The sequence below is a fragment of the Ammodytes marinus genome, assembly GCF_949987685.1.
Source record: "Ammodytes marinus genome assembly, chromosome: 16".
Taxonomy (NCBI): Eukaryota; Metazoa; Chordata; class Actinopteri; order Uranoscopiformes; family Ammodytidae; genus Ammodytes; species Ammodytes marinus.
Genome location: NC_137220.1, coordinates 20,321,844 through 20,333,500, shown reverse-complemented (window position 1 = coordinate 20,333,500; position 11,657 = coordinate 20,321,844).

The following is an 11,657-nucleotide window of genomic DNA, read 5'->3' as shown; positions in this document are numbered from 1 at the left end:
AGCTGATGAACATATTAAGGCGGAGGATTAAGTCACTGAGATCACAGCGATCAGTCAATGTCCTTAAGATAATGATAGGCCTTCAAACCAATATTATTTATGAGGAGAATGAAAGTTTACGTCAATCAAATTTAAGTTGGATGCAGAAAAGGGATCACCTTTTTCCCCCTCACCATTTCCATACCTATTGAATGATTTAAAAGGTCAGAAATGCTAATTTTCTGGTTCAAAATAGTCATTCGGTTTCCTACGAGAAACAGTTTTCATAGTGTAGTGTCCAAATAAAACCTTTATATTTCTCAGAGTGCCATTGCTGAATTTCCTCTTTTTAGCCTCTGTCTGAAATGCCCCGTTTTGGAGCCTGGAGATGGAGAAAAAGAGAAAGGGTGGTTTTTCTCATACTTGTGGAGTCTCTAGTCACTCCGGGTACTCATATTCATTTTGAAAAAACGTGGAAAAGTGCTCATAGCCAACCTGTAACTTGAACCGCTTAGCGATTAAACAAGCAGTGATACAAGTGTTCCACACAGCAGTGGGGTATCAGCATCGCCACTCCCAGTGAGGTAACAATAACATAATCTGATAGCAGGGAAGCTAACCTGCATCCAGTGGCCTGTTACACAACTTGGAACAAAGAGAACCTTTGTTATTAGTCTGTCAGCACAGAATAGCTCCATCTAATCCATGGAGGCCTTTGTATAGCAAAGAGATGAGGCTCACAAACAAACGGAACAACTCAAAAGAGGGTGTATACATTGTGGCTGACAGATTGTGGTTATATTCCTTGGCGTACTGCCGGAGCATAACAAGTTGTGTACAGCGTCTTATTAAATTCATATGCATAGAGATTGCCCTGACCTCCATTCAGTGACATACATACAGTACACACTGTTGACATAGATTTTCTGCTAACGTTGCCTGTTGCCTTTTCTTACATGGTTGTTAATCACACACACACCTGAGTGTGTCACAGTGTAACAGATGCTTCTTCCCACACACAAAGCTATTTAACCTAGTTTCTCAATCAGTACAATCCAGTTTGTCAACAAGCAGCACACAATGGGCCTCAGGTGAGAGAGACTTGAAAGGACTACTGAGCGGACATTCCAGAGAGCGTTGACTAAGATTATTTCTGGGATCAAGTTTCAGTAAGGGGAAAGAAGGCTCTTGCATTTCCTAACAGGGTCAAAGGTGAAAGCAACACTGGTCAAACATCACATGAAGAGCAGAAGCAACCACATACAAAAGTCAACATAAGGTTGGTTCTGTTGCAATAAAGTAACGTCTGGCTGCCTGTCATGGTCTTGGTTACAAACAGATACGCTGCAGTTGGTCAGCCATATTGAATGGTTGGGATGCAGGAATACAGAAATGAATTTTTTGTAAAGAAACGTACTACTAATTTATTTTAAGACTGGTAAAAGGGGGAAACTGCTGGCTTAGCTCTGTCCAAAGGTTAAAAAAATATGCCTACCGGCACATCATTAGCTCACTCTAACGTAATGTAATATCTAATTTAATTTGTTTAATCAGTAGGCATGCTAGCTGTTTTCCAGTTTCCAGTCTTTGAGCTTAGTTTAGCTAAGCAAACCAGCTCAAGATGTGTATCCCTCTACCGCAGCTCAGCATGGAAACTCAATATGGAATCAGACAATTTCATACTAGCATACTAAAGACAGTCATTTTGTAACAGAAACCACTTAATTAGGTGAATTTGTGTCATATGCACTTTAGCTCAACTTCACAATGATGATTTTAGATTCAAAGTTAAAGGAGCCGCATAGTTTTTACAATTCATCCAGAGGGAGACATGATTGTCTGTACCAAATTCCTTCTGTTGGCTCTAGAGGAAAAGAATGTAGGAAAATAATTAAGAAGTGAAAGAAACCTCACACACAAAGAACCCTAAACACAGTGGGATCCATAGGAACACATGATAGATGCAGGTGTCCTATTGACATACATGTTTCAGGATATGTTAACCGCCCCCACAGTGGTGATGGCTTCCTGCCACAGACAAAAGACCGGGCAAGGGGTGTGGATTCCACGTAGGCCTCCATGTGTATCTGGTATATTGTGCCAGTCAGACACTAGCTCTAAGACAATGAAAGGCCTTGTTTCTCAGTCCATGTCTCTGTAGCTCACCATCGTTCTCTATCACATGCTATTTGTCTGCTTACTTTACCCTCCATTCTCAGTCTCTTGCTCTCTCTTAAAGCCTTCCCTCAGTAGTCCAGGTCCAAATAAGATTCATGCTGTAACAGCTGTTCATTGTTCACACAGACATCTGCCTTGACCTTGGAGCAAAGACGTAAGTCAATGTTTTTATAAGACAAATAAATAACAAAACAGAGCAATAATGAGGGGGCAAGGACTCTTTATGATTGTTTGGTAGCTTTGTTTATGGTGCCTTTTCCGCAAAAACATTACAGCATATAAGATAGGGCACACTTTATTGCATGAGGCTTATGTTTGAATCAGTAATGGATTTTTACATGTTGTAAATCAAATGTATGTTATCATTACCAAAGCTATTTTGTGTCTGATTACCAATAACAGTAACATCACTTCTACATCTGACACAACTCAAATGTATATAATAAAAGATGTTGATTAGATAAACTACTTCAAATTAGACAATTGGACAGCTCACTTTAAATGGTACAGCACATGGTGATGATGTTGAGGTTGTCTTGGTCCTGCCAGAGTCTGCAAAAACATTCAATACCCAAACTCCCTGTGACTCACAAACATATTTGAATCATTTTCAGTGAGATGTGTTTCATGTTTATGAGAGTCCTCTGACATTCTGCACACAAAGAAATTCATTTAGCCATTCAGCTATCGCAACTGCACGTGTGCACATTTACTTGTTTTCGCCAAATAAAACTTATCATCAAGTTTGAATCATCTTCAATTGAACAATTATCATAAAGTCATCTTTAGCAATTGTAACTAAAAAACAGTTTTAGTTCTGTTGGTTGGCCTTCACATGACTTTCCACTTCTCTATTGATTAAACATTGACAGAAATAATCAGATAAAAAGGAAATCCCTGGTGTCCTGGTTCCTTGTTCCTACTCTTGTCTTTTGAACCAAGGTCTTGCACATGTCTCAGCAAAAATAACCACTTGCATCATCTTTGTAACAACACGTAGGACCCTGGTGCACACACGTAACAACTTGCCTTGTAAGGATAATAACTAATAAATTGTTAATCAGAGAACAGGGAGTTTTTGATAAATTCTTAAAAACAATTTGGTCAACTTGGAGAATAATTGAATGTCATGGTGAAGTTATCAGTGATTTTGTACGCTTGGCGGCCTTCATAGGTTAAGTGTATAAAATATTGATTAAATGTTGTCACTTCAAACTCATTTAAGTCCCGGCATTGACATACTATATTACTGCAAGGTGTAAATGCAAAAAGAACACATTGTGATGAGAAAGTGATCCTATTAGCAGACCACATCTGGCCTCTAAAGTATACTTTACACTTTAGTTTATTAAGAAATATCTGCAATACCTTGTGTTTGGAGCTACTTAGCAAATCATTGTCATTTTTAGCATGTACTGTAAGCACTGCTGATGTAAGCATTTGGCTCAAAGCACTGCTGGGGGATTAACAATTGGGACATTTTTGGGCTGGGCTGGCAAACAATTAACAGTATACTTCATAGATAATTATACATAATGGCTATAATAGGCCACCCACCCCACGCACACTCACACACATGCACATAAATCCAAGGATAAAGAAGACTATAGAATGTATCAATGATCAAATCAGTTGGTAATGTGAGCAGCACGCACACGCGCGCACACACACACACACGCACACGCTGCATTTTACAGTCCCCTTTACTTCTGGGAAAGAAGCAGCAAGTACGCTTGGCCTTGTTTTAGTGCCACGTGAGTTGTTGGGTAAGTAGGTCAGTCAGTAAGTCAGGAGTGGCAGGGAAGGAGTGCACAAACGCAGGCTAACTCCATTACCTCACACAGTGGATTAGTGTCAACAAGCCCATCCATCTGTCTAGAGCCGTCCTGTTTTAAGTGACCATAAGGAGAGCAGCGCTTACTCATGTGTGTGCCTGCCCTACGGTTTGGCTCCATAAAGCAACGCAACCGCACACATACCTGTGAGCAATACACATAACACATCCAAGTGTGTGTGTCCATCCATACACACACACAAAACATAAGGTTGACAGCACACTGATTCAGGCCAGCAAGGTTACACCTGCAGCCCTCTAGTCTGAATTAGTGTGAACAGCCGGCAGACCAAAGGAGTCTTTCCTGTTTCTTGAACGAACTGAACTAAGAGACAACAACACAAGAGAAGGAGGGGCTTTCCGGTGCAATAAACCCTTCAAAAGTGTGCCGACTGCTGACAAACGCATAAGCCTAATACAGGAAATGTCTGATTGCAACGTGTCCAGTCAAACCAGTAAATGAGAAATTTCCAATGAGGAAGTTATCTGGTTTCTATAACCTATTAAAATAATAACTAAGCTATTACTTTTATTATTTCAATTCTGATCACCTGGGGCCAGCAGAAACAAGCTGTGCCTAATTATTTACACATACAACAGTTACAGAGCAGCTTTAATAATGTATCATAATTGTAGCTCTGTTTTGGTCTCTACGAACTCCTGGAGGAAATGTCTGGTACTATAGCTGATAAATGACCCACTGTGTTCCCCGGCTAGTTTACATCTTTGTCTGTCTTTTGTTAGTGCTCACTGGGTTTGGAAGGCACCGTGAACAGCTGCATGAGAGCCAGGAGAGTGAATCACAATAGCTAAATTGCTAGCCATAACAATAAATCAGTCGGGCTTAGTTCTCTATGGGTTTGTCGGTAGGACGGTTGGAATAAATTGTGAGGACATTTTGAAATTGGTGAATTGCCGAAAATTCTTCTTTCTCGAGATACCTATTTTGAGAAACTATACCAAGCAATATGGCAATAATATGTATTCTGTCATATTTATTTTCCACTCAAACACTTGGGAGCAATTATGATGAACTTTGAGCTTTTTTGTTTTTCTGAGTTTATAACCTGTAACTAATAGCCTAAATGATGGTGAATCTATATTTTACCTCAGCTTTATACATGAATCATATGAATACTATATGGGTGTCCTATGATTGTAGATTAAATATCGTCAGGTTCAAACTGGTCAGAAAAAAGCCGACATCTGAACACGTCCTCTTGGAATTGAGAAGATAATTGGTAGCACTATATTTATTTAAGTTCAATTATTGCCAAATAAAAAAGTACAGTTTAAAGACTGATGGGAAAGGGGAAAACCTGACAAACCAGAACTATATTCATTTCAACAGCCGGACATTATTTATTAACCAATAACAAAGCCATATAAACCTTATATGTGGTACTGATTTACTAATTGCTGTTATGTTGTCTGTCTAGAGAGGATCTAATACAGTAAATCTTATCGACCACAACCTTGAATTCATTTCCTTGATGTGTTGATAACAAAAACACACCCTAACAGTTGCATAACTTTAATCTAAGAGTAAAGGAGTGTTGCAGTTTCAAAATAGCAGTTAGGAATGAATAGCTGCCCGGGGAGATGTTTATGAAATGTTGCCTTTAGAAGCACTGGGTCTTATTGGTCGTCAAGAAAAACTGGAGCATGCTCGATAGTGCTCAGCTCACCAACAGTAAAAAGAAAGAAAGAAAGATAAGCAGATAAGATAACAGAAGCAGAACACATAAAGTCATGGCAGTCAAGCAAACACTGCACATAAAGGTCAGAGAGCTTTGACACGGATTGAGACAAACTAAGAGAAAGAAGGAAGTCGAGGCAGAAGTGGGTTACCAGTGTAGCCTACACAGTGACAGCCCAGGAGTTGGTTTACATTAGGGGCCTCTCCGCTCCTCCCCGCCATTCAATCCTTCCTCTTCTAATCCAAACACCTGGAAGGGTTGGAGGGAGGAGGGGCCACAGGCAGGCTCCATGTGAGCCCTCACTCACATGCTGTCGGTACACAACGTGTTACAGTAACACATTTTACTCCGGGCCAAGGCGGGCGCTTACGCAAAGTGCAAACACACGCATTTACGCAAGCACAGTGTAAGAAGGGCTGGGGTGGTTGGGTTAGCAGGTGGGTCAATTTGAACAGGGGGGAGGGGGGGGGATTTACAGTATGAGCTTTTGTTTGCGTCTGCTCTTTCACTGCTTACGTGTGCCACAATTAGCTCCATCACTGTAAACACAGTGCTACCAAAGCAACACAATGTGTGAGTAGTTTACATTCAACAGCTTTAGTGGAGGTGAGATGATGGTTGCAGATAGTCAGACAAAGTATTAGAGCCAAGGTGAGGAAAATAGAAAAATAAAATTACAACTTTTTCTTCGTAAAATGATGACTTTATTCTCGTAATATTGAGCTCTCACTTTGTCGTAGAATTACGACTTTTTTCAAAATTTTTCTAAAAAAATTCTCTCTAATATTGAACAATTGCTTCTTTTTTTTATTACGACTTCATTCTAGTAATTTATCGGTCGTTGTTAGATGCAATAACAATAAAGTAACACAAATAAAATTGTAGAGACTAACAAGGATTATCATTTTTCCATAATAACGTACAGTGTTTCACACTGGTATTCATGGTTTTTACACTGTGTCTTGCTGTGACTGACACATCTGAACAGAAAAGAGACTACACCAGAGACAAACACACATTGCATTCCTAGAAGGTTAAGCTGGGATTTCTCTTAGATCATGTGGGTTACTGAACCGGTAGTACCAGGTTTCTCAGACTCTTTCATAATGCTGGCAATGACAATTAAACAGGACGGCCATGTTGGTTCAAATGCTTCACTGCTGCAGGCTGAGTGACCTTCAGCCTCAGCCGTCAGCAAATAAATGCTGCAATGCTGCTCTTTGTCTCACTGTGGGAACACAGTAGCTGCTGTTAATTTGCATGGAGCATTTTCTAGCTATTATTTCATGAGCTGGTTGAGAAGCTTCCCTAATTTGATCTGACCTCCAATCCTGTACACACTCAACACATGTCCAAAGAATCCCTCCCACTTCCAGAAAAACCACTGGAATTCATGGGAAAGATAGTTATTTTTCCAGCTCTTAAGCAACTCCTGCCCAGAGAGATCACTCATCACAGCGACAGAATGAAAAGAGTAAGACATGTTTATATTCAGTAGGGGGAGGACTGTCGTGTGTTACAACAGAGGTGGTGAACAATCGCCACACTTCATGGTGGGAAATATAATTTATTTTAAAGAAAAAAAGGGGAGAGTGAGGTTGGGGCAGAAGAATAATGTGGACCGTGAAAACAGGGGAGGGGGAGAAACAGCCCTTCCTCTCCTTGTTGAGCTTGTTGTTGAGAAACTAGGTTAATCGATAGGTAAATCAGGGGATAATAATGGTTGCCATTGTGTGGGAAGGAACAGAGGGAAAGGAAGGGTGGAGGAGGAGTGCACGTGAAGGCAGGGAGTGTGTCGCCGGAGAGCCATGTGCTTGGGCCAAGTGTGTGAGTGATCGAAGCTGTTCACGTCACTCTATGACTCATCCTGCAGGAGGCAAACCATCCACACCAATTTGTCCGTCAAGGTAATGTGCGCAAGTATCGTCTAAAAATAGACACGCACAACACACACACACACACAAACACTCAACAACATAAATACACACAATAACCAGAAAAGGCAGGAAACTACAAGGAAAACATTAAGCCTGTTTACAAGTGAAGGAGGAAGGAATGGAAGTGTTGAAGTCTTCTCCTGAGCTGACAACTGGCACACTTGAGGACTTTGATAAACATGAACTCCTGTACCAGTATTAATTCATAGTAATTATTAATAAGGAAATATGACTGTGACGTAAGTGTTCTTCTCACTGAACTCCACGTTCTTTCCCTAAGTCACTCAAACAGGACAATGTGGGTTTTAAACTAAGAAGAGCAGCGAGACAACATGCTATTTAGTATAAATAAATGAATGAATTGTATTCATTTATTAGAGTACAAACATTATAAGCCGTTAGCTAAGAAGATTGATGATTTACACAATTGAAAGCCTTCTGCTCAGTATAAGGATGGGTCACGTGAAGTCATTAAAGACTTTATAGAGAAGCAGTGGCAACTATCATTATATTGAAAAACACATAGCACAACCCATCTGCACCTGCCAAGAATATCAAGGGCTGCATGAGGGCAAACAGGCACGACTGTCACTCATGGTGTTTAGTGTGAATGTGTACAGGGTCAGGACGCCCCGCTTCCTCTTCTGAAAATAGGGAAGAAAGATATCATCACCTATGCAAACAGGGCTTGCAGCTGGCTTTTTTTTTTACAGCTTTTACAGCCACATGTGTGACATCTATAAAAAAAAAATCAAAACATGGCAGTAACTCACTGACTTCAATCAACACACATTCAATATCTCTCACACACACACACACACACACACACACACACACACACACACACACACACACACACACACACACACACACACACACACACACACACACACGTGCAAGTTGTAAAGTCAGCTGAATGCCTGTGTCTTCCAATGGGGGAGAGCAGCAGTCCAGGTGAGGCATGGAGGGGTAGCTGTCTGTCATCAGCTTTACTGGCTTTGCTCGAGCAGAGATCAGATGAAACTATTGCCTACAACTTTGGGGGCTTCCACACTCTCATACGATATCAGGAAGAAATGCTACTGTAAATGCGATAACACTGTTGAATATTTTGATGACTATATCACTTACGAGGAGCATTGAGTTTCTGTTGATTCTAGCGGTAGCTTTTGATGAAAGCGGTAGTGTTTTTATGACACCAGCGCCTAAGCTTGTGGCGACAGCTTGAGGACACTTGATTAGGAAGCGAGTGGTAAAGAGAGAACCATGATGGAAAATGTATTCATACGTGACTAGGTCAGATTAATAATAATATGATGATGGGGAAGCACAATAAACTTTGATTTAGTATTTTGTCGGGATTCGGGAAACAGGCTTTTTCCCAGCTGTAAATTCCCTGGAAAAACTGTTTCACTGATGGCCTTGATTGCTGTTGCACTGCAGGTCATTTATGATCATCTGAGGAAAGAATGAGACCATTTCATAAACATTTAAAAGTTCCTATTAGGAGGTTTAACTAAAAAAAGAAAAATGGTGATCATGACCTCTGATACAAAACTAACCATCCTCATGCTGCTTTGTTTTTACTACTTCCTTATTACCCAATACACAGGGCCTGATGTCTTCACACATTGTGCTTGGCCGGCCCCTTTGATTTGCTATCAATAGTCCATGACCATATTGAGATCTTGATATTACATCTGTGTGAGGAAACAAGAAGCTCAACAACAGGCCAATGATTGTTTGAAAAATAAAATGGCTTCTCTGTCTTGCCCAACTCGCTTCAAGATTGCAAGCTGCAGCCTTGAACCTGAAACGCCTCCGACTTCCTCACACACTCTTGGGTCAACAGAGGTGAAGATCATCGATTGTATTGGCAAGTCAACTCCACGTCTCATCAATCCTCATTAGAGAGAAGCTACACGCCCATTTCCTGGCCAAATCCAGATAAGACCTTGAAGCTTTTCGTCTGGTCTGCAGAACACTGCTCGTAAAGGCTGGTAAACACTAGTTTGAATGTCCCAGGGCTAAGGGCAGCTGTCGATACGAGTGCCTCCATGACTACATGTAGCTCTCATACACACGTCCGGAAATCACAGGCATGCATAATACATGAGAAAGTGAGGGGCAGTGTCCTGTATCACCTCCAGAACTGCTGACCTGTGCGTCCCCCTCTTACACACACACACACACACACACACACACACACACACACACACACACACACACACACACACACACACACACACACACACACACACACACACAGGAGGAGCTGCTGGATTCAGTCCATGGAGATGTCATTATTTTTTGGAATATAAAAAAGAACGGGTTATAAAATCCCCTCCACTTAAAGCAAACTTCACTATCAGGTTTGATGTAATGAAGAGGTGGGTGCCCCGGGGGTCTCAGGTTATGCAACGGCCGCCTGGTTGTTGTTGCACTATAAAAACATCTTTATTTCACACAAAAGCTACTTCACTGCCAAATATATAAAGAGCCCAACGTGAGACTCTTCTGCACCCGCGTGGCGTCTCCATGTCAATACAGTGTGCTGGTAAATGAGCTCACAACAGGCTAATCATACAGCTCTCTGCCGCCATCTAGTGACGACGTTTAACTGTTGAGAGTTTTGTAAACATGAAAAACTTGACCTACTCATGGACATATTATAAAACGACCTACTCCACTATGTGGCCGGTAAGGCATTTTTTAAATTTAAGCTAGCTAGTTAGAATTGGTTAGCTCTTTGTCTTACCTTTATAACTGCAGCTTCTCTCCTTCGTCGTGTCTGGCTCTCTAGGACATGTTGGGTCTTTACTGGTGAGGTAGTCAACTCGTCGTAGAAAATGTTTTTTCAATTAGTAAAACGCATTTTACCGAATGGCAGACACACATTTAGGTGGTTTAAGGTGTGTGTTTTTTTTTCTTTTTTACTTAAAAAAATAGGGCCTTCAGGAGCATAGATATAGAACACGTTCAGGATTGGCGAGGCCTCGATGTAGCCTTCCGAGCACGAGCGACTGCATGGGTCACTGACGTCACACGAAGCAGGTGAACCAAAACCGCAAAAATAAAACGTTTAAAATGTTTATTAAAGCACTTCCAATGGGAGTTATTATTCTGCTGTAATTTTTTAAATCAAGAAAAAAGGGAAGTAAAATTTCTTGTAAAAGTTTAAAAAAGACGTATTGGATTTACCCTGAATGCTTTGCTTAATTGTTGTGTTTGCTGGCCTATATGCTAGCACACACACACACACACACAAGGATTTCCCTAACAAAAAAGACTCAAGCTTTCAGAAATCAATCTTGTTTAGAGCTCATTTAAATGAAGATTAGATGAAGAAAAAAGCTTTGTTGACTCCCAAAAAATAATAAAAATTAAAACTCATGATTGCCTTTGTATATAAACGTAGCATGTTGTACAATACACTCTATATTTTGTATTGATTTATATTATTTTTGTAAATGTTATTGTTCTCATTGTAATACACCTTATGACTAGGCCTACAGTAGGTCATTTATATCATGTTCTACTCTGCCTATAGGCCTAGTGTGTTATGAGGTTCAATAATCAAAAGAAGACAGTATACTACTAAAAACTTGCACAAACTTTTTTTGTTGGGGTATGTTACAATTTATGATGGCTTGCATTTGGGAGATGAAAATGTATCTTAAGCACTTCTATGATTAAAAAACATACAGGGTGGCGCCCTTAGCTCAGTTGGTAGGGCGTCCCCCCCATGGGCCTCGGCCAGCAGCAGACCGGGGTTCGATTCCAGCCTGTGGTCGTTCTCTGCATGTCACTCCCCCATTTCAACTCTGTTTCTACACTATCAATAAAGCATAAAAATGCCAAAAAGAAATCTTAAAAAAAATAAAATAAACATACAGGGTCTAAAAGTGAAGATGAATCTACATAAAAAGACAAATGGGGAGAAAATAACCTCATTTGAAATGTAAGGATGTTATAATAAATCATAAAGGAAACACTTTATCATGATAGTTTACATTGAGCTTAATAGCA